Here is a 25,128-nt window from a genome sequence, read left to right as displayed (position 1 = left end):
CAAAAAACACATGAAGCACTCTGGTCTGATGAGACGAAGATTGAACTTTTTGGCATTAATTCTAAGTGGTATGTGTGGAGAAAACCAGGCACTGCTCATCACCTGCCCAATACAATCCCAACAGGGAAACATGATGGTGGTGTCAGCACCATGCTATGGGGGTGTTTTTCTGCTGCAGGGACAGGACAACAGGTTGTAATTGAAGGAAAGATGAATGTGGCCAAGTACAGAGATATCCTGTAAGAAAACCTCTTCCAGAGTGCTCTGGACCTTAAACTAGGCGAAAGGTTCACCTTCCAAGCACACAGCTAAAATAACAATGGAGTGGCTTCAAAATAACCAATTGAGCATTTCTGGAGAGACCTGAATATGGCTGTCCACCAATGTTCACCATCCAACCTGACGGAACTGGAGAGGTTCTGCAAGTAAGAATGGCAGAGGATCCCTAAATCCAGATGTGAAAAGCTTGTTGCATCATTTCCAAGAAGACTCATGGCTAGGCTGTACTAGCTCAAAAGGGTGCAAATACTCAATACTGAGCAAAGGGTCTGAATACTGATGACAATGTGAATTTTCAGTTTTTCTTTTTTAATACATTTTCAAAAATATCTACATTTCTGTTTTTTTTTTTTAAAATGAACTTTTTTGATTGTAGCAAATGGCTGCAATGAAACAAAGAGTGAAAAATTTTAAGGGGTCGCATTACTTTCCATACCCACTGTAAATAAAAATATGTAAGCGTGGTATCCCCGGAATTGTACCAAATGTCATTTTGGTTGCCGAGTGAACACCATAAAAACAAAACCCCTAAGAAAGTTGCCATGGCCGCTGTGTCCTGCATATTTGGGACTGCCCAGCTTGTTATCAGAGCACAGTTAATAAACCTACATTTCTGATGGAATTGGGATTGTATATTATATTATATTATGTGATGTTATGTTATATTATATTATATTATGTTACATTATATACTAATGCAACATTTGCATCTGATTAGAAAATTAGATTTTTACCCATAGGACTCTTTCTACTGGTGTCTGGTAGTTTTCTTTTTTTTTTTTTTTAAATTTAGATCCCCTACCCTGAAATATCTAGGACTTGTGTATCATAATATGCATTGAACATCCTCTTGCATAATTTTGTTTACATTGTTGACAGACAGCCTTCAGGTGTATGATACAGTACATACTGCTCAGCACCAGGTTTTTTCATAGTTCTTACTTTCCCCTATGTGAATATGATTCACAGCATTTTCATTCGTAATGTGTTAAAAAAAAAACAACCCCCCCAAAAAAACAATTTTTTACATGCTCGAAAGTAATAAAATGAGTTCACCTCGTGGGATGCAGTTGAAAGCTAAAATATGTGAACAGAAGTGGAATCAATTAAACTGAATTTTGGACAATTAAACACATGCTGTCTGTATTGCAAATTCTTAGGGGACCAGTTACAAAGTCATTCATTATCTTTAATTCTCTCATGATCCAGCCAATGTTTTGCCTTAATTATCCACGCTTGAAGACCTTATTTGACACCTTCTAGTTTTTTTCATAACATTCAGTACATCTCTGATTATTTAATAGGTAACCTTGTTATAACTCTTTTTTAAAATATATGAGAATGATAAGGCACAGGTAAAACATTAGACGGTCACTTACAGTTTATATAGCTTTTTTTGTCAGACATGACATCCAACTGTCACATGTTGTGACATGGTTATGCTGGGTTCACACCTGCATTCGAGTTTCCATTCAGAGGTCCACTTGGGGACTATAATGGAATCTGCAGGGGTTCCGACCTGTTTCCGCTGAGTCTCTGCCCGAAAAGGGCAAAAAATGCAGAGAGAATAGTGCTGCTTGCATCACTTTTCTCCCCACATTTTTTTTTTTTTTTTAATGTAGATTGTGAGCCCCACACAGAGCTCACAATGTACATTTTTCCCTATCAGTATGTCTTTTTTTTTGGAATATGGGATCGAAATCCATGAAAACATGGGGAGAACATACAAACTCCTTGCAGATGGTTTTTTGCCCTTGGCAGGATTTGAACACCAGGACTCCAGCACTGCAAGGCTGCAGTGCTAACCACTGAGCCACCGTGTGGCCCCAACTCCCTGCATTTTTTAAGTGGGTCCAGGGACAGAAACCCTGAACGGAGTTTGAGCGCTGTTGTGAACCCAATCTTAGTCCATCTCTTCTTCTTGCCAGGGAGTCCTGGTCACAGCTATCTATATTCCTCCATGACCAGTCAACACCAGTGAGATCTTAGCTCACAACATTGTCAAAAATACAATCTGAGAAACCAAATGCAATTATGATCTTTGCTGGTGACTTCTAATCACTTACCAGTTGCGGATCAGATAACTGGATTCCACCAGTACTTTGAAGACCAACCCAGAAACTTTAACACACTAGACCTAATGCTTTGCAACGTAGAAAATTCATACCTGGCCAGACCATTCCCCCCACTGGGAGGGTCTGTTTACAACATGACCATGCAGAAGACCGGGTACCGCCCTGTTGTCAAAACTCAGCCAGTGGAGGTGAAGCTTGTGCGATTTTGGGCTGATAAAAGCAATGAGGAGATGGAAGCATGCTTCAGCTGCACAGATTGGAATGCCCTTTCTGGTCACAGGCTAAATAAAATTGTGCAGGACAACATAGTCCAGAGGAAAAAGGTCAAATCTGGGAAAGAGGGACCTACTAGTGGAGACCCTGAAGAAACTATAATGGAAGCTATGCGACTGCAGAACCAACCATTGAACAAAGCTAGATACAGAGCTGATAGAAACCCCCCCCCTCCATTTCATTAGATTCAGCAATGTAGCAATGATCCAGGTAGGAACGTAACAACCCAAGCAAAGTAATAGCACTAGATCCCCATGAGATTGAGAAGGAACAGCTCAAGATCAAACCAGGTAAGGCAATAGCCACAGATGGAATGGTAGTTAGGGTCCTATGCAAAACAGCCCCCAACTAAGCGAGATCTTCAGGGTACGCATTAGAAAGCATTAGAACAGATAGTCCTCCAATGACTACTTGACCATTCAATTCATATACAGACTGATTATTGGTTGGAGGACACAGTGACCTACCTTCTACACAGAGTGCACTCCTACCTGGAAGATACAAGAAAATTCAATTTCTCAAGGGTGTTCAACATAATTAGCCTGACTGCAAAAAAACTAAATAAAATGGTGGTATCATGCACATTAACCAAATGGATCACAGATTGCTTGATCAACAAGCCACAATTGGTGAAAATTATTATTATTATTATTGTTTATTTATTTAATTCCATTAATTCCATGGTGCTTTACATTTGGGGGTTTACATACAATACACAAAATATACCGGTAGATATAATACTAACAATGACCGACTGGCACAGTGGGGTAGAGGGCCCTGCCCGCGAGGGCTTACAATCTATGAGGGGAGGGGGGTAGAGACAGAAGGAGAGGGGGAGACTGTACAGATAGTGGTGTGGTGATAATGTTATTGGAGGTTGTAGGCCTTCCTGAATATGTGAGTCTTCAGGGTCTTCTTGAAGCCTGTGATTGTGGGGTTCAATCTTATGTGTCTTGGTAAGGAGTTCCAGAGTATGGGGGATGCACGGGAGAAATCTTGGAGACGGTTGTGTGAGGAGCGGATGAGAGCAGAGCGGAGTAGGAGGTCATTGGAGGATCTGAGGTTACGTGTGGGTAGGTAGCGGGAGGTTAGTTCAGAGATATATGGAGGGGACAGGTTGTGGATGGCTTTGTATGTTAGCGTTAGTAGCTTGAATTCTATTCGCTGGGCTATGGGTAGCCAGTGGAGGGACTGGCAGAGCGGAGCAGCCGATGAAGATCGGGGGGAGAGGTGAATTAAACGAGCAGCACAGTTTAAGGTGAACTGGAGGGGGGCGAGGGTGTTTGCTGGGAGTCCGTGGAGAAGGGTGTTGCAGTAATCTAGGCGGGAGATTATGAGGGCCTGGACGAGCATCTTAGTAGTTTCAGGGGTGAGGAAGGAGCGGATTCGTTGGATGTTTTTTGAGTTGGAGGCGGCAGGAAGTGTTGAGGGTTTGAATGTGAAAATGTGGAAAGCCCACTGTATAGTACTCAGTTCAATCAGAGATACCCCTTGCTATTCACATTATACCTAGCCAACTTTAAATGTAACTCGACCTAGCTACCACCTCCAGAAATTCTCGGGCAATTTAGTCGTGGTGGAGAGTATCCACTGAAGAGGATGACAGAAAATTCATAGCTGGCTATACTTCTTAAGGAAGCTATGCTCATTCCATGTGGGGAACAAACTGGAAATATGCTACCACACAGCCTTGACTAGTGCAATCTTCTTTGCTGCGACCAGCTGAGGATGTGCCATAAGGAAAAAGGACAGGAACAGACTGGAAAAATCAATTAAGAGTCAATTCATTGACACCAAAATACCGTCTGACCGTCAAGAGGAGAACCCTGAACGCGTCAGCTGGACGTTTCTTTTCTCAATATGAAAGAACCAATCTGTTAATGGCATTCATGTCTCATGGATTTTAAAGCTGGAAGTTAATAAAAGTTAAAGTTTTAAGGATTCGGGTGTGGTATTGGATTCCTCCTTGCTGTTGTATCCAATCCATTCCGAAGCCGATGGAATAATTGATTCGGGCATCCACCTTCCTTTTGGTTAGTGACACATATGAGCAAGAATCTCAACAAAGAAGGTCACGTAAGTGGGCTGTGATTTTCCATTCCCCTTTTCCTTGTTCAGAACCCTATAGGAGGTGAAGTCAATCATGAAAAACCCTAATCACCCGCTAAACCCAACAATGATGTCACAGCACAGGAAATTCAGCGGCTGCTTGATACAATTGAATTGTGGTTCTGAGAGGTTCCACCAATCACTCATTCTCATGCCCATCAAGCTACCCAACTCCAAAGCCATCAAACATGAAAGATGCGGGCCCTAGATGGAGGATCATGCACAACACCTGAGCTGCCATACAACATGAGACTGGCCTCCATTCCTCCTCACTCTGACCTCCCCCACCTTTTACCCTATCCACCAATGTCCACTGTTACCTGCCCCCTTAACTCCACTAGGCCCAACCCTTTGTTGCAATGTAATGTAAGTATAATAACTAGAGATGAGCAAGTAGTGTTCGATCGAGTAGGTGTTTGATCGAATACTACGGTATTTGAAATACTCGTACTCGATCGAACACTACTAGCTGTTCGAAGTTTAAGGTTCGATGCAGAACCAGCGTTGATTGGCAGAATGCAATACATTCTGCTAATCAACGCTGGTTCTTCTCTTACCTTTAGAAGTCTTCTCCATGCAGCGTCCCCGCATCGTCTTCCGGCTGGAATTCACTCTGCCTAGGCATCCGGCCCTCGCATGGGCAGTCGGCTCTGCTCAGGCGTCGGGCCGAGCAGAGCCGACCGCGCATGCGCAGTCAGCTCTGCCTAGGCCCCGATGCCTAGGCAGAGTGAATTCCAGCCGGAAGACGCCGCGGGGACAATGCGCCGGGAAAAGACTTCAAGGAGAATCCAGCCCGACCGTCACTCGTGGACTTGGTAAGTATAATGTTATTGAATTTTGCGTACCCCTGAAGCGAGCATTTCCCCCCATAGACTATAATGGGGTTCGAAATCTGTTCGAACAGTCGAACAGTGTGCAGCTGTTCGAATCGGATTTCGAACCTCGGACATTTTAGTGTTCTCTCATCTCTAATAATAACCCTACTGTATTCTCTCTGCAGATGTCAAGGTAACCAAATTTCCATCCGGATTAATAAAGTTTTATTCTACTTTATTTTCTATTTTATTTTGGCTGCACTTACCAATCACTTGTTGGTCCTTTGGAATGAACATTGAAAAAGTAAAAATATGCAGTAAAATGCTATTGCTTGCAAAGTTAGTATGGAAAAGCATTGCAGAACGTGTCACATCATAATGATCATGTTTTCTTCCCTCTTTTTAATATAAAAATTTTTAATATGCTGATCATTGTATTTTATTATTATTTATTTTTAGAGCACCATTAATTCCACGGTACTGCACATTTGAGGGTTTAGATCCAATATATACAATACACAAAATAAGTATAATGCTAACAGTGACCAACTGGTACAGTGGGGTAGAGGCAGGGGCATAACTAGCAAAGACTGTGCCTCCCAGCAAACTTTTGATTTGGGTCCTTCCCATGGCATAGCGCCCCCTTTCCTGGTCCTCACACAGTATAAAGCCCCATTTACACATGCTATAATGTCCCAAAATGGCCTCCAGACAGTATAATGTCCCATAGTGGCCCCTCCACATAGTGGCCTGTACAAAGTATTATGTACTACAGTGGCCACTCCACACGGTATTATGTCGGACAGTGGCATCTGCACACAGTATTATGTTCTACAGTGGCTCCTACACATGTTAATATGGCACACAGTGGCCCTTACACATGGTACTATGTCCCATTGTTGCCCCTGCACTTGGTGTTTAGTCCCACAGTGGCCCCTGCACACAGCATTATGTTCCACAGTGGCGCCTACAGACAGTATTATGTCCCATAGTGGCCCCTGCATATAGTATTATGCCACCAAGAACTATTATCATACTCTGGCGTCTTTTCAGACCCTAGAGTATAATGATCGGAGGCCCAGAGGAGGTGACAAACATAAAAAACAGTGGTACTTATCACTCCTGGGCTCCGGCGCACTCCCTGCTGCTTTCAGCCCTCTGTATGTAATGTAGGCACAGATGTCATGTGGGCCAGATTGGCTTCATAATGCGTATTAAGTTTTGGAGTATAGGTTATGCATGGGGGAAGTGTTGGAGGAGATTGTGGGAAGAGCGGATAAGAGCAGAAGGGAGTAGGAATTCTTGAGAGGAATTATAGTTATGTGAGGGTAAGTAGTGGGAGATTAGTTCATTAAACGGCATTCGCTGGGTGATGGGCAGCCAGTGATGGAATTGACAGAGGGGAGAGGCTGATGAAAAATAGGGGGAAAGAAGGATTAAGCGAGTGGCAGAGTTTAGAGTGGAGTGAAGCGAGAGCATTTGCTGGAAGGCCATGGAGATAATTGTATATTTGATTGTCATATTTGGTCACATTTGTAATGATATGTAATATAGAACTAATATTTATAAATGTAATACATTCATCACCCCTACAAAATTATCTGGAATAATAATTTATTGCCTTTGATTACTGTAAGAATATTTATATACTTTATATTGTAATAAGTTGTCCTATTTAACAAAAAGTTCAGGAGGTTTATTTTCAACTTTTGACTTTGCACTTCATTATCTGAGAAGTAACACAAGTGATTTTATACATTTTGAATGTCTAAGTCTGGATTTAATCTTAGTGGTATGCTTTAAGGTAATATTAACCTGTCTTGACATTGCAAACTTAGTGGATTCCTCTGTAAAGCAAGAAATTTAATTAAGTCTAGGCCCTTTGAATTTGCCCAGTATATTCTTAGACAACCTTGCACATCTAACTGTAACTGATTGTAGTGCTTGCTAGAAATGTCAGACTGAGGGATAATCATTAAGGAATGGTATTACTGAAATTCCTTAAATTAAATGTTTCTCTACCTTTGACCAATACAGTTTCTTATATCTAAATGTATTTTTTGGAAATCCAGGTCAAGGATTAATTAAAAAAATGAAAGGAGACAGTGAATTAAATGTTTAAATTCTTAGGTGAAATGAATTATATTTTTGTATGACTTCATTTTATAATACGATTACTGCAAATGGTGGTAAAATTCTCTTTAAATTGATTTCAACTTCAGCAATGATGGGAGAAATTCGGCTATTTGATGTGGGGATTAGTGAACATCCGTGGGTGAAGAAAATATGGAACCAATTGAAGAACATGTAAGTGTTTATAGTTTCATTCCCCATGGACCAAAAAGGCAAGAACCTATAGAGACATATCTTAGTATGGGTTATATCTGATAAAACATTTTAAAGCGATCTTTGAGCTACTGTTTTATAAAGGTTGTATGTGAATTGGACTCAGGACTTAAGTCAGAATGGTCTGACCTGCTTCTTCTGGCAATCATAAACATAGGTAATTCTTCTATGCAGAGGAATCTTCCCTGAACTACTCAAGGCAGCAGTCATTAAGCTTTTCTATAATAAGTCCTGGATGGACCCACGTGCCTTCAGTAGCTTCTGGCCTTCTTTACCGTGGCCCTCTTAGGGTTAATTATAGAAAATGCACTTGGTATACATTTAGATACCAGACTATATGGTAATGCTATCTATGAGAACCATTTTCCTTCTGGCCAGAGGTGAAGGCATCATCTTAATTCTCTTAGATCTCTCAGCAGCTTTTGACACCGTTGACCAGGAAATCCTAATACATAGACTAAAGTCTTTTTTGTGAAATTGATAACACAATTCTTTAGTGGTTTACTTCCTTTCTGACGAACAGGTCACAAAGAGTATCCTCATCACCACTCCACTCAGAATATGTCATACCACAGACCTGTGGGTAACCCTCTATGATCATTCCCCTTCCGTTTCTAGTCATATGGTCTTTATTTTTATCCTTTGAAATTTCTACATGAATCCATAAAAAGACATGGAAACATGCAGAATTGTGCAAAGGTGGAAAATGCTGCAAAAAAATAATACTTTCAAAAAAAGTTTATTTCTATCAACTAACAAATTGCAAAGTGAATGAACAGATGAGAAATCTAAATCGCATCAATATTTTGTCTGACTTGCTTTTAAAACAGCAGTAATACTTCTAGACACACTTGTACACGGTTTTTGAAGGAACTAAAACAGGAATGTTGCTCAAAATATATTGGAGATCTAACCACAGAAATTCTGTAGACATAGGCTTGCTTATATCTTTCTTCCACTTGATATAATCCCAGACAGACTCGATGATGTTGAGATCAGGGATCTGTGGGGACCATATCTTCACTTTGAGGACTCCTTCTTCTTCTTTAAGCTGAAGATAGTTGTTTATGACATTGGCTACATTAATGACATTGGCTACATGGGCCATGTTGAGGACTGTAGAAGCGACTTTGTGCAACAGATAAAAGATACATTAAGCTTACTACTCTTTAAGATCCAAAGACGTCCAGCAGTATCATCAGTTCAGAACTGGTAGAAACCAGTGAGACCTAGGTACACCTATCTACTCTTTGGCGAAGCCTGGCCAGAAGTGGCCTTCATGCAAGACTTATGGCTGAAAAGCCATACCTTTGATGTGGAAAAAGGGCCAAGCAACTTAACTATGTACAAAGATATAGGAACTGGGGTGCAAATAATGAAAGCAGGTGCCCTGGGTTGATGAGTCAAAATGTGAAATATTTGGCTGTAACAGAACTGAAGAGTAGTACAATAGTGAGTGACTGCAGGCAAGAGTCAAGCTTGGTGGAGGTTCCTTGCAAGCTTGGGGCTGTATTTCAGCAAATTGAGTTGTGGATTTGGTCAGGAATAATGTTGAGAAATGCAGGAAGATCGTTTTCCATCATGCAATATTATCAGGGAGGCATCTGATGGACTACAGATTTTTTCTGAGCAGGAAAACATCGCCAAATACACAGCCAATGTCATTAAGAACTATCTTCAGAGTAAAGAGAAACAAAAGCCCTGATCAAAATAATATTAAGCCTGGCTGGTATTACATGAAGAGACAGAAAGATTAAAGAAAAACTACATCCGTAGAAGATCCGACATCTCCAAAATGTTTGAAGAGTGAACTGAGTTCCTGAATTGTTGCTGCTTTGAAGGCAAAGGGTGGTCACACCAAATTATAATTTGATTTAGGTTTTTTTTTTTCTTTTTTTTTTTAAATGTAGATTGTGAGCCCCACATAGAGCTCACAATGTACATTTTTCCCTATCAGTATGTCTTTGGAATATGGGATGGAAATCCATGCAAACACAGGGAGAACATACAAACTCCTTGCAGATGGTTTTTTGCACTTGGCGGGATTTGAACTCCAGGATACCAGCGCTGCAAGGCTGCAGTGCTAACCACTGACGCACCGCGTGGCCCCAGATTTATTTTTTTTGTTCATTCTAGTTATGAAAACATTTTTACTTTAGAGCATTTTTTTTCCACACCTACCTTTAACATTTGAACAGCACTGTATTTCCCTTCATTTAAGGGTGCTGAGAAAGTAGATGGATCTCTCTACTCTCTATATCTGTTTATGATTTAGCAAAGTACTTAAAGGCGTTTTCTGGGCAAAAAATGTTTTTTAGCAATGTTTTGAGTGAATTATGTGTTTTGTACACGGTGTAGCTTCATGCTGTCTTACCTAAGGCATCTTGGCACTTGTAGGCTGACTTGCACCTCTCATTACCTCCCCCTCCCTCTCACACCCCCTTTTCCAGCTGCAGAGCGCAGATCAACACCAGGACTATTGCGCACACCAGCAGAGTCAGAAAAGAGGGAGGAGATGTCCCGCAGGAGGAAGTCTAAAAAGGAAGACACGTAAGTATTATGGGGTGGAAGTATTAGTTATGTTCCATTTCCGATCACGGGAATTGACCCCTCTGGCGCCTTGGTCAAAACTGACTGAGGCGCCATTTTCCTGGCAGTGCGTGGGTGTCTGGGGCAAAGAAGGGGTCCGGGATCCCATTGCCATGACAGTAGAGAGCCTTGTGAAGGCTCCCTGGCCTGTCATTCAATGGATTCTATTGCAGGCTATTCTATGTAGCCTGCAATAGAGTTGCAGTTTTTTTTTGCAAAGCATTGCAATGTATTAGCATTGTAATGCATTGCATTAGTGATCAGACCTCCTGGGGTTCAAGGCCTCTAGGGGGTCTAATAAATGCATTAAAAATGTAAAGAAAAGTAAAAAAAAATAAAAAAATTATAGATAGATAGATAGATAGATAGATAGATAGATAGATAGATAGAGTCCTGGAAGGACACTATATGTCCCCCAGAGTCCTATCTTATGTGTGGTGAGCGAGGTCACTATAGGGCTGTAGCAAAACTTCACCTGTGATTTTTAACCACTTCTTTCCTATAGCAGAAAGGAGCTCAAGCACTGGTGGGAGCTGGGCCTCATTACAGGCCTATAAAGCCTGACAAGACCTCAGTTCTGGGCAGTTCCTGGGGGAGTGAGAAGGTGCTGGGCTCTGTCCTTCCCTGTGAAGACTGGTGGGACTCCAGTGTGAACTGCTGCTTAAGTTCTGTCCGTGTGCCTGGAGCAAGCCACACGTATAGCTAGGAATTTGCCTATTTAGTTAGCTGCTCAGCTGAGCAAGGTGTTTTTTTTATCGTTTTGCCTGAAGTTAAGGCTTGTTTATTTTCTCACAGTTTTTTTTTTCAAAATAAATACACAGGGTAAAACCCTGTTCATACCTGCATTTTTGTGTCTGTCTCTGACTGTCTGGGCATTAGGTATCCCTAGGTCCAAACATGCCAGGCCTACAAATCTATAAAATATTTTTCCTGAATGGTAAACGTCGTAGCAGGAAAAAAATTTAAAAGTAACAAACTGCAGTTTTTTCAGTGTTTTGCCTCTGATAAAAATTTGAATAAAAAGTGATCAAAGCAATAGATATTCCCCAAAATGGTATAACTAAAAAGTACACCTGATCCCGCAAAAAAAGATGCCCGATGCATCCCTGTACTCAGAAGTTTAAAATATGGGTTATGGGTGTCAGAATATGGCGACTTTTAGAAAAAAAAAATTTGGCATAGTTTTGGATTTTTCTTAAGGGCTTAAAATGTAAATAAAACCATATAAATTAGGCATCCTTGGAATCATAACGAAACATAGAATACAGGTGACATGTCATTTTGGCTGCACAGTGAATGCCGTAAAAATGAAGGGGTTAAAGATGGCGGCTGCTCTCCTGCAGCACGGGTCTCCACTGTATTCTCGCGGACATTGTAGGGCAGGATCCTCCCTTGCCCCCACCTACTCAACTAACTGTTTTGGGAAAAGGCCTATCCTTTTGGCATACAGCTGCATTTACCCTTGATGAAGATCTTCACCATTTTTTATGACAAATAAGACTGAAAGCATACCTCAATAACATCAAGCCTTCTCTCCACAAACTCCACAGTTCTGAATTTCTCAATCTCTAATTTGGGATTAAGGACACTTAGTCACTTCAATCCCCCACTCTCATATAGAGATCTATATTTCCTCAAATCTTTGTTTCCTCACTAGAAGAAGACATTAATGCACTTCTATCCAGTATATCCTAGGGAACTTTACGATGTCACTCTAACTTAACCCAAATAGAAAAAATAGCGTTAAACACCTTGTGGACTAATTTCAACCTAATTATAAAATGAGCCGATAAAGGTGTTGCCCTAGTAGTGATGGGCAAACAGGATAACATAGAAGAAATACAATTCCAGTTAGCTTATACAATACTTATTTAACTCTACAAAGAAACCCAACTTCTTCCATCAATCAGACTATTCAAACTACACTACAATAGTAGTTGTACGCACCTAAAATATACTTTACCGTTTTGTGTAACCGTATGATCTGGGATGGGATGATATATGTGACACATTATGCTAATGCTAGGATGACCACCTTATGTTAATAATGCCCTCACATATAATGACCCTCCATCGTCATAATGCTACCTAATGAATCCCCCCTTATAGTTATAAATCCCCCTCCTAATGATTCTTTATACTATAAAAATACCCACATCTTTGCTAAAAAGAAAAGTTATACTGCCCTATTTGCAATCCCTTTATGAGCAAAACCACAGCCTCTGCTTAACCTGCTCTCTATGTGCAGTGACCACGAAGGATATCTGTGTCTCAGTATAGGAGGCGTGATGCTTTGGTGTCATCACACCCATCAGAAGCAAATGTCTTCTTTCTGTGGTCTCTGTGACTTGTAAACCAAAGGCCTGAAGTGGCTTGCATTGGATAAGACAGTTACGCCTGGTTCACATCTGCATTTGGCCATTCCATTCGTAATCAGTACTTGACATCTTCAAAAACTGATTTCAAACAGTCCGGGTGAAAACCCATTCATTTCAATGTAAAAATTTTAAAAGTAATCAGTATGTAATCAGTTTGTGCCATTCCGTCTGCTTTCAGACATTAGACTATAATGGGGTCCGTGTGCTTAACTGCACAGTGCTTGCAGTTTCGTTGGTATTCTGTTCGGGGGGTCCTCATGCGGACTCCTTCTGGACGGAAGCCAAACGCTAATGTGAACCGACCCTTACATACTGATAGCAATCAGTTTGTATTTGTTTTGCACATGCTCAGAATGAAGAAGGGGGAAAAAAAAAGAAAAACTGATTAGTCAAAAACTGACTACATACTGACACAGTTTTCATCCGGACAGTTTGAAATCATTTTTTGAAGATGTTAAATACTGATTTCAAACGAATTTAACAAACACAGATGTGAACCAGGCCTTAGATGGAGGATGCATTTTAATGAGATCAGTGTCCTGCAGACGCCAGTCTAGTTAAAAGTAAAGTATGTATGAGGCTGAGGCCCCATGTTGCAGAAACAGTTTTTTTTGTTGCAGATTTTGCTGGGGTTTTTTGTGCTAAAGTCAGGAATTTATTTAACAGAAGGGAAATGTCTAAGTGCTTCGCTAAGAAACCATATAGACCCCATAGATTATAATGGGGTCTGTGTGTTTATCATGCGGTGTCTGCATGAATCATGTGAAAAGAAAAGTACAGCAAGCAGCACTTTTCTCTTTGCATGATTCATGTGGACACCGAGCGGAAACCACATGGACCACATTATAGTCTATGGGGTCTGTATGGTTTCTTAGCTAACCGTTTTTTAATGCTTTCAGTATTCCATTTGGGGGGTCCCTAAGTGGACTCCCCGACTGGAATACCGAATGCAGATGTGAACCAGGCCTAAGATTATGTGAATAAATACATTACCCCTTCTTCAAAACTCAGAACAAAGTTCATTGATTGAGTTTGATAGTCCGCTAAGGTAGTGCAATTTCTACGTATACTCAAATATTGCCCTTCTGAAATGCCTACCCCCTTTAGGGGTCTGGGATTCCAGCTGTTCCATCTAAGCAGGATATTGGCAGCTGTGGGTTTCCAGTGTATAGTTGTATATAGCCTGCCTGACACAGTTTTGGTAATGGTGAGATCAAAAAATGTAATGGAGCAGTCTTGAATTTCATGAGTGAATAACAATAGTCCAATGTCATTAAAGGGGTTTGGCCCATCACAAGGATCCTATCTATACTGTTTGTTAATGTGAATGTAAGACTTTTCCTAAATACATTGCTTCAGCAAAACTGCTTTGTTTGTCCACTATCTTACTTTATTCATTTTTTTGGGACACATCCCTTGACTTATCTGGTCATAAGTCAAGTGATGTATCTGCTGCTCTGAGGGGGGAGGGAGGAGGTGCTAAGTGCACGGGAGCAAGCCTGGAGGGGGGGGGTAGTTTACCCTTTGGGGGGAAGGGGCCGCCAATACAGACTCAGCATCCGCTGTAAAAGAGAGGTGGATGCTGGGGAGGGTTAGACGCCAGCACAGATGCCAGCAACATCGCTATGCTTCTGCCCTGCTTGAAGCCAGCAGCGGCAGGAGCGATGGTGCTATTCCGGGGGGAAGGGGGGGGGGGGGGCGGAGGAGCGAAATAACAGCATCGCTTCTGCCGCTGCTGGCTTCATGCAGGGCAGAAGCATAGCGTTGTTGATGGCATCTGTGCCAGTGTCTGTGCATCTGTGCCGGCGTCTAACCGTCCCCGGCATTCGCTTCTCTATTACAGCGGATGCCGGGTCTGTATTCACATATTTAAAGCCAAGTGGCGAGATGCCGCTGGCCCTGCGTGCACGCTCATAGATGGTGAGACCAGTCTAGCCTTCACAATGCGAATACAGACCCGGCATCCGCTGTAATAGAGAGAGGCGGATGCCGGGTCTGTGTTCGCATTGTGAAGGCTAGACTGGTCTATGAGCGTGCACGCAGGGCCAGCGGCATCTCGCCGCTTGGCTTTGCACATGTGACCCCGCCCACCAATGACGCAACAAAGCCGGAAGACAGAAGATTTTACAACAACGAAGACTGGTGAGTATGCGACGTGGGAATACCCCTTTAACATTATGGGACTGGATGAAGCCTATCCCAGGTCTCTTCTACACATTTCCAATGTTGGTGCATACTGGTCGACTCACTTGGGTACAAATACAGCTTTTTCTTCAACTCTACCTATAAGTGTTCAATTGTCCATATGTAGACAGCTTTATTGAGCCGTCTAGCTATGGGTCTTTTTTTCAAATCAGATATAATATTCTATATTTTTGCATTGTTCTGCTTTGCAGACCTTTGTTTCCTTATGATTAAATACAACTACATGTATGTAGTCTGATACCACAGTTACATTCCATTCTATCTGTCTCTTACCTTGTCATATCTTGTCCCTTACCTTGCTAACCTACCAAATATTTTGTGGATTATTATGTTTGCAAAGTGCACAGACAAATGAGAAGGTATATAGCTGAAGTATCAAGCTATACAGTGTTTGTTTATAGCAGTTAACTAGATACACATACAACTGCATTAGATTTGTATACACAAAAGAGTAACCCCTCTTCACATCCGCATGAGGACCCCCCTCGAACGGAATACCAAACGCAATTGCAAGCGCTGTGCAGTAAAAGCACACGATCCCCTTAGACTATAATGGGGTCCGTGTGCTTGCTGCCAGATCTCCACACAGAACATGCGGGCAGGAAAGTAGTTCACAATCTACTTTCCCGTCCGCGTGATTTATGCGAGTAGAGCGCGGCAAGCACACAGACCCCATTATAGTTTGCTCACCGCTTGCAAATGTGTTTGGTATTCCGTTCGGGGGTCCCCATGCGGACTCCCCAAATGGATTACCAAATGCAGATGTGAACGACGGGTACGATATTATTAATAAAGAAGACCTTCCACTACCAATTCAAGTTCTCAGCATCTGTTAATAGGTGCTGGTCCACTGGGTTGGAATTTAAAGAAGCCCTTTCTCCACCTCCACTAACTCCAGTTCTTACCATTTTCTTTCTAGCCCCCATGGTTTCAGAGCAACAATTGCAGTTAGTTTTGGTACCCAGTTTGCTATCTAAGCTCTATAATGCCAGAAGAGCACTGTCAGACAGGGGGTGTGATTCAGAGGCAGTCAGTGTCATTTTTCAGAATCAGACCCTTGTCTGCTCCTGCCTGACACTGCCCTGCTGACAGTGCAGAGCCTAAATAGCATATCAGACACCAAAGATAACAGGGAACACCATTGGGAATGGTGGGATACTAGAGAAAAAACCCCCCAACTGCACCAGAATCAGTGGAGCTGCGCTTACTAACATGATAACAAATGGAGTTGATGGAAGTGTTGAAAAGTCCTCTTTAAATACTATTTTCAAAGGTGATTATGGGTATGTTCACAAAGCAGAATTTGGTGCTGAATTTGATGCAGATTCCACCTCAAGATCAGCTCCAAATTCTGCATGAAATCAATCTTCATTCATTTCAATGTCCCTCTAGCTTGTGTTTTTAGCTAGCCACAAAAAAAAAAGTCATACTCGATCTTTAGGCGGAATCCATTTGTGGACTTCCTATTGAAATGGGAAGCAGAATAATATTGCCCCCTGGATTCAGTCATGTAAGTTTAATTCTCTGCCTTCCCAAGCAGTGGGAATTTTCTAGAAGAATCCCATCAGCAGCCATCTTGGATGAAGATCATTAGGGAGGAGCATTCCAGTCGTCCTTAGATCTACATGAGACCATCTTCGGACCTGCAGACATCTGAAAAAGATAAGTGATATATAGCTTTAGATATGCATTATTTAATGTATTAGATAATGTATTATTGTATTGCGTTAGGAATTATTTAACGCAATTTTCAATACATTATGCATTAATGCATTATTTAATGAAAATGTTATTCACTTTTCAGGTTTACATATTTCTTTTTTGCATTTACAGTTAGAATTGTATCCTGTGGTGTGGCTTAGCAATGGTGCAGAGCAGCCACATGTATTGAAAGCTCCCTGGCCATGAGTGCCTCTTTACAGATATCCACCTTGTTTCCATCAACTATGCTGAAAAGGAAGCAGGAACACCCCTCGACCTCAGTCTGATCGCCATAGTCATGGGCTCTTTCATCCATCGAAGCATTGTGGCGGCTGACACTGGGTTCACACCAGCGTTCGGCACTCCGTTCGCAGGTTTCTGTCTTCTGCATGCAGAAAACGGAGACCTGTCATGCTGAGTCCGTCTGTGAGCGCCGGTGAGCGTTTTATGCTCTCCACAGCAAAACCGTTTTTTTTTTTAAATCGGGCACAGAGTACTGCATGTCCGACTCTGTGTCCGGTTTAAAAAAAAATGGTTTCACCATGGAGAGCATAAAACGCTCACCGGCGCACACGGCCGGAGACTTTTCAAGCCCATTCAAATGAATGAGCTTGAAACATGCCGGCAGGTTTCCGTCTCCTGCCCCTGTTTTGTGCAGGAAACGGAAACCTGCAGAACAGAGTACGGGCGCAGATGTGAATGAGCCCTGACACTAATACAGAAGACATGGCACTGCTGCCCCAGCAACACAATATCTTCAGCCTGGCACAGATCCATTATTGACCCCAAATACTGCTGATTATTTCTTGACATCTGTAGGTCTCCAGCCTCGATGTCGGCAGCTGCCATCTTCCAAGCACCAAACAGCAGCATCTGAGCAGAGGTGATTTAGAGAACTAATCCATGTATTACCTACTAGACATGACTTGGATACAGTGGCTACATGGATGAAGCAAGCTCAGCAGCAGGCCTTAGAAGAGGTATGAGCTGAACTGGGTTGGCCAGCAGAACTGGGACAGTGACTGAACTGGCTGATACCTCCTTGGAGGATTGCATGGCATCCTTAAAGCAGCCTCATACATGCTCTCAGACTCCAAAATTTCACACTCCACCTGTATGATCAAGACAATTGGGGACGGAGAAAATTTGTGTGAAATTGTCACCCTGAGCCTTGAAGAGGCTACATACCTAAGAGACAGTTCATAGTGTACAACATGCTGGCTCTCCTAAACCAGATACTCCACCTGCATTGCTACACAAATAGGGAAGCAATCTTGAAGGCTTCTGGCCAGCATTCCACAGTCAGTGGATAGCACAACAGTCTACATGCTCCTTGATGAATCTACCTGTACACTGACAATGAGACACACTCTCCACCCTGTGTTGGACCTGATTAAAAGCCAGGTAGCCTCCTATCACTGGGGCCATCCCTTCCGCATAGTAGTCAGGAGGAACTTGCCACCCTATGCCCTTCAGCACTATGAAGATCTAGGGACTTGTTTAGGTTACTACAAACCAACCTGATACCTATCTCCAATTGGCTCATCCAGAGACCTTCTACACAAATGATATTGAAAGGATGCAGATGTCAAGTTCGTAACCATGTAGCTGGACCACTTCAATGCAGTTTATCTTACACCACTGAGCCAACTTCCAAGGAACTTATCAATTTACCAGCTGCCAAAGAATGACTGTACCAAGTTGGGATGTCTCCTTGAGAACAACAAAACATAAGTGAACCTTTTGGCCCTATTTACCCACTTCTTAGTTTGTCCAGGCACTAGCATTTATGACTAGACTTCCAGTCCCCTTTATGTCTAAATTCCACCAGCTCTTATTTCCAAAGGTTGCTACCCTTGACACTCACATGTGGGAAGCCCTTGCATATAACTGGTCTATTGCCCACCCACTTGACCCTCTAGGTTGTTTTATGGACCTTATCTTGAACCTTCAAGATATGACCCTGTGGGTAGCCCAGCTTTTTGTGACTTAATCCAATGGGATTCTACCTGAGCCCAAGACAAATGTTGCACTTTGAAGTATTTACTCCCCTGTACATGATATGTATTCTCGCATTAATTACTTCTTTGAACATCACCAACATTTCTACTCCGTTATCACTGCAAATGTTGACTCCATCCTCATTTCAGACCACGCACTAATTACTGTAACTCTTGCCACACAAAAGAATTTCTGCAGCACTCAAGGTTCCTAAGAGCACATTGGACTCCATAATTCTTAAATGGAAGAAGTTTGGGTTGACCAGAACTCTTCCTAGACCTGGCCATTGTAACGGTCAGCAGGATACTTAAAGAAAACAACTAAGTAATAGAGATGAGAGAATTGTATTCGATCGAGTAGGTATTCGATCGAATACTACGGTATTCGAAATATTTGTACTCGATCAAATACTACTAGCTATTTGCAGTAAATATTCGATTCAGAGCCAACGTTGATTGGCCGAATGCTATACAGTGTTCGGCAGCAGGCTCGTCCTTGCTAGTCAGGAGAGCTGGCAGCTTGCTGTTACAAGCGAGCTTACTTTTTCTCTGCCCCCTCATAGACGAGCCTCTGGCAGGACCAGCGTTGATTGGCCGAATGCTGTACACTGGCCAATCAATGCTGGTCCATTCATTCCTATGAGAAAAAGTAAGCTCGCTCGTAACAGCAAGCTGCCAGCTCTCCTGACTAGCCGGGAGAGCTGGTAGCTTGCTGTTATGAGGTAGCTGACTCTCTTTCTCATAGTGGGGATAACGTTACTCCTTAGGGAGAGACCACCTTCTCAGGTGTGTGGAGACTTATAGCCATAGTTGCTCCACTGCAAAGGAACATGGGAAGAATATGCAAATCTGTCTCCCAAGATGTAAACAGGGAGACAGTGCCTCTGTTTGCTGCCCTCTATAGCAAGCAACCCTGAACAACATGCCCGACTTCCCAGAAGCCTTTGCTGCATGATGCGAGGTTATAACCAAATCAGTTTCTCAGCTACGGACGGCACCGTTTCTGTCTCTTTGGACGTCATCAGCGCAGCATAGAGAGAACTGATTTGGTTTAAGTGAGAGGCTGTGAGACCAGATTGTGGAGACTGCTGTGGTCTGATCTTATACTCCACCTCCTCACAGACGAGCCTCTGGCAGAACCAGCATTGATTGGCTGAATGTTGTACACTGGCCAATCAACGCTGGTCAATTCATTCCTATGAGAAAAAGTAAGCTCGCTCGTAACAGCAAGCTGCCAGCTCTCCTGACTAGCAAGGACAAGCCTGCTGCAGAACCAGCGTTGATTTGCCGCAGGTTCGTCTTTGCTAGTCGGGAGAGCTGGCAGCTTGCGGTTACGAGGGAGCTTACTTTTTATCAGCGCAACTGCAAGCGCTGTGCAGTTAAAGCACACGGTCCCCATAGACTATAATGGGGCCTGTGTGCTTTAACTGCACAGCACTCCTCCTAAACACTTTCCTCCTGCTATTCGTGGACTTGGTGACTCTCCTTTAGTTGAATAGTGGTTTTCCCTGAAACGAGCATTTTTCCCCATAGACTATAATGGGAATCAATATTCGTTTGAATAGTCAAATTGTAAGGATTGGAGTCAGGGTCAGGCAGTGCAAAGTGACACAGCTGGGAAAGCAACACTGTGCAACTAATGACAAAAGGGGTCGTAGGCCCTGCAGCTATAACTATGCTGTAATATCTGAGATGAGGCAGACCAATGCACTTCCTAATTGAAGTGCGCCTACCACTAGAGATGAGCGAACACTAAAATGTTCGAGGTTCGAAATTCGATTCGAACAGCCGCTCACTGTTCGAGTGTTCGAATGGGTTTCGAACCCCATTATAGTCTATGGGGAACATAAACTCGTTAAGGGGGAAACCCAAATTCGTGTCTGGAGGGTCACCAAGTCCACTATGACACCCCAGGAAATGATACCAACACCCTGGAATGACACTGGGACAGCAGGGGAAGCATGTCTGGGGGCATAAAAGTCACTTTATTTCATGGAAATCCCTGTCAGTTTGCGATTTTCGCAAGCTAACTTTTCCCCATAGAAATGCATTGGCCAGTGCTGATTGGCCAGAGTACGGAACTCGACCAATCAGCGCTGGCTCTGCTGGAGGAGGCGGAGTCTAAGATAGCTCCACACCAGTCTCCATTCAGGTCCGACCTTAGACTCCGCCTCCTCCGGCAGAGCTAGCGCTGATTGGCCGAAGGCTGGCCAATGCATTCCTATGCGAATGCAGACTTAGCAGTGCTGAGTCAGTTTTGCTCAACTACACATCTGATGCACACTCGGCACTGCTACATCAGATGTAGCAATCTGATGTAGCAGAGCCGAGGGTGCACTAGAACCCCTGTGCAAACTCAGTTCACGCTAATAGAATGCATTGGCCAGCGCTGATTGGCCAATGCATTCTATTAGCCCGATGAAGTAGAGCTGAATGTGTGTGCTAAGCACACACATTCAGCACTGCTTCATCACGCCAATACAATGCATTAGCCAGTGCTGATTGGCCAGAGTACGGAATTCGGCCAATCAGCGCTGGCCAATGCATTCTATTAGCCCGATGAAGTAGAGCTGAATGTGTGTGCTAAGCACACACATTCAGCACTGCTTCATCAAGCCAATACAATGCATTAGCCAGTGCTGATTGGCCAGAGTACGGAATTCGGCCAATCAGCGCTGGCCAATGCATTCTATTAGCCCGATGAAGTAGAGCTGAATGTGTGTGCTAAGCACACACATTCAGCACTGCTTCATCAAGCCAATACAATGCATTAGCCAGTGCTGATTGGCCAGAGTACGGAATTCGGCCAATCAGCGCTGGCTCTGCTGGAGGAGGCGGAGTCTAAGATCGCTCCACACCAGTCTCCATTCAGGTCCGACCTTAGACTCCGCCTCCTCCGGCAGAGCCAGCGCTGATTGGCCGAAGGCTGGCCAATGCATTCCTATGCGAATGCAGACTTAGCAGTGCTGAGTCAGTTTTGCTCAACTACACATCTGATGCACACTCGGCACTGCTACATCAGATGTAGCAATCTGATGTAGCAGAGCCGAGGGTGCACTAGAACCCCTGTGCAAACTCAGTTCACGCTAATAGAATGCATTGGCCAGCGCTGATTGGCCAATGCATTCTATTAGCCCGATGAAGTAGAGCTGAATGTGTGTGCTAAGCACACACATTCAGCACTGCTTCATCAAGCCAATACAATGCATTAGCCAGTGCTGATTGGCCAGAGTACGGAATTCGGCCAATCAGCGCTGGCTCTGCTGGAGGAGGCGGAGTCTAAGATCGCTCCACACCAGTCTCCATTCAGGTCCGACCTTAGACTCCGCCTCCTCCGGCAGAGCCAGCGCTGATTGGCCGAATTCCGTACTCTGGCCAATCAGCACTGGCTAATGCATTGTATTGGCTTGATGAAGCAGTGCTGAATGTGTGTGCTTAGCACACACATTCAGCTCTACTTCATCGGGCTAATAGAATGCATTGGCCAATCAGCGCTGGCCAATGCATTCTATTAGCGTGAACTGAGTTTGCACAGGGGTTCTAGTGCACCCTCGGCTCTGCTACATCAGATTGCTACATCTGATGTAGCAGTGCCGAGTGTGCATCAGATGTGTAGTTGAGCAAAACTGACTCAGCACTGCTAAGTCTCTGCATTCGCATAGGAATGCATTGGCCAGCCTTCGGCCAATCAGCGCTGGCTCTGCCGGAGGAGGCGGAGTCTAAGGTCGGACCTGAATGGAGACTGGTGTGGAGCGATCTTAGACTCCGCCTCCTCCAGCAGAGCCAGCGCTGATTGGTCGAGTTCCGTACTCTGGCCAATCAGCGCTGGCCAATGCATTCTATTAGCCCGATGAAGTAGAGCTGAATGTGTGTGCTTAGCACACACATTCAGCTCTACTTCATCAGGCTAATAGAATACATTGGCCAATCAGCGCTGGCCAATGCATTCTATTAGCTTGATGAAGCAGAGTGTGCACAAGGGTTCAAGCGCACCCTCGGCTCTGATGTAGCAGAGCTGAGGGTGCACAAGGGTTCAAGTGCACCCTCGGCTCTCCTACATCAGAGCCGAGGGTGCGCTTGAACCCTTGTGCAGCCTCGGCTCTGCTACATCAGAGCCGAGGGTGCGCTTGAACCCTTGTGCACACTCTGCTTCATCAAGCTAATAGAATGCATTGGCCAGCACTGATTGGCCAGAGTACGGAATTCGGCCAATCAGCGCTGGCCAATGCATCCCTATGGGAAAAAGTTTATCTCACAAAAATCACAATTACACACCCGATAGAGCCCCAAAAAGTTATTTTTAATAACATTCCCCCCTAAATAAAGGTTATCCCTAGCTATCCCTGCCTGTACAGCTATCCCTGTCTCATAGTCACAAAGTTCACATTCTCATATGACCCGGATTTGAAATCCACTATTCGTCTAAAATGGAGGTCACCTGATTTCGGCAGCCAATGACTTTTTCCAATTTTTTTCAATGCCCCCAGTGTCGTAGTTCCTGTCCCACCTCCCCTGCGCTGTTATTGGTGCAAAAAAGGCGCCAGGGAAGGTGGGAGGGGAATCGAATTTTGGCGCACTTTACCACGTGGTGTTCGATTCGATTCGAACATGGCGAACACCCTGATATCCGATCGAACATGTGTTCGATAGAACACTGTTCGCTCATCTCTACCTACCACGACTCCTTACGCTTCTATCCCGGTGGCTAGGATAAGGGAAGAGGAGGCCCTGAAAGTCCTAGGGACTGGAGTCACAGGGGTCACACCTAAACAGAAAGCACAGTGTAACTGCAATGCAAAACAAAAGACTAAACAGCATGGAACCAGGGAGGACCACAAGTCCCAGCAAGACACAGAAGAGAAGGCGAGGTCAGACGAGCAAGAGGTCGAGCCAGGAGATATAATAAAGGTACCGAATCAAAAGACAAGGGATAGTCAAAAATACAAACCGGGTATATAACCAAGGAACAGACCGAATACAACCAGACAGGGAAACAGACTGAGCAGGGGGACCAGGAAACCCAAAGTGAATGGCTGGCAAGGATCCAAGCCTGGGTGGGGTTTAAATAGCAGCAGAGAACACACCTGATGGCTAATGACATGGAGACTGAAGGTAAGGAAAAGATTAACCCTTAATGACCTAAGCACACCCAATAGAACTCCTAACACGTCTCCCAGGGAGACGCCGCGCAGCAAGGAGACTGCGGCGACTCCGTATCCTGACACAAATATTGAGGGGCTATTCGAAACGAATATAGAGTCTCCAATATTTCATTGTTCGCTCATCTCTACTAAATAATAATATCCTGTGGAGCCCAACTAGGCTCTGAACTGCAGAGCTACCCTGGTGTGAACAGGACCCGGCAGTTAATGTCACTGCCGGGTTAGAACACCATCTGGGTAAATACAGAAACTGAATATAAGATCTCTGCAGGACAGCACAGCTGCAAATGAATACCAAAGACTTGCAGTTACTCCAGTGCAAGACAAACAGAGCTATGACCATGTGCTCCCAGTTACTATACTCGGCCTCACCCACTACAGCCACCTGCTGTTACAGCACAGCCCGGAAGCTGACAGACTGTGTGAACTATGTCCTAAACTAATAGCTTCAATTTCAGAAGGGAGACCCACTTCTACAAACATATAAGACACAGACAAAATATAGAACAATGCTGGGCCACACACAGAGCCTCAGCACCATATGGCATTTGTAATTTGAGGCTAAAGGCACTTGGCTGCCAAACTTGCCTCCTTAAATAGGGAAAGGGCGGTCTTAAGCAGCCAGCCCAGGTGCCCAAGCCGAGCACTCACTGGACGACACCCCTGTCAGTCTGGCGACCAACCACGCCCACCTGGCTGCAAGGACTTAACCCCTGCTATGCTGGACTGAGCAGTAACAGCGGAACAGGCTGCGACCCTGATCCCTTGGTTGCACCTGCCGCACAGTCCTAACAGACCTCCAGCCAAACTGAGCAATCATGGGAGGACAGCCTTGGTGAGAGAGGTAATGAAGAACCTAAAGATCACTGTGGCTGAGCTTCAGAGATGCAGTAGGGAGATGTGAGAAAGTTCCACAAAGTCAGCTATCACTTCAGCTCTATGGCAGAGTCGCCTGAAGGAAAAACTTCTTCCAGAGTGCTCTGGACCTCAGACTGAGCCGAAGGTTCACCTTCCAACAAGACAATGACCATAAGTACACAGTTAAAATAACAAAGGAGTGGCTTCGGAACAACTCTGTGACCATTGTTGACTGACCCAGCCAGAGCCCTGACCTAAACTCCATTGAGCATCTCTAGAGAGACCTGAAAATGGCTGTCCACCAATTTTCACCATCCAACCTGCCAGAACTGGAGAGG

At 43.9% G+C, this 25,128-nt stretch overlaps 1 long non-coding RNA gene across 1 annotated transcript; it reads right to left on the bottom strand.

Moving 5' to 3' along the window:
• Positions 1-24: 24 nt before the first annotated feature.
• Positions 25-25,128, bottom strand: LOC142212657 (uncharacterized). The gene is made up of 3 exons (XR_012717206.1): positions 25,075-25,128; positions 24,919-25,039; positions 25-270 (listed from the first exon to the last, which is right to left on the bottom strand). It is a non-coding gene; the product is annotated as an uncharacterized LOC142212657 (long non-coding RNA).

The sequence above is a fragment of the Leptodactylus fuscus genome, chromosome 1 (genome assembly GCF_031893055.1).
Source record: "Leptodactylus fuscus isolate aLepFus1 chromosome 1, aLepFus1.hap2, whole genome shotgun sequence".
NCBI lineage: Eukaryota > Metazoa > Chordata > Amphibia > Anura > Leptodactylidae > Leptodactylus > Leptodactylus fuscus.
This window is presented reverse-complemented; position numbering and strand designations above follow the sequence as displayed.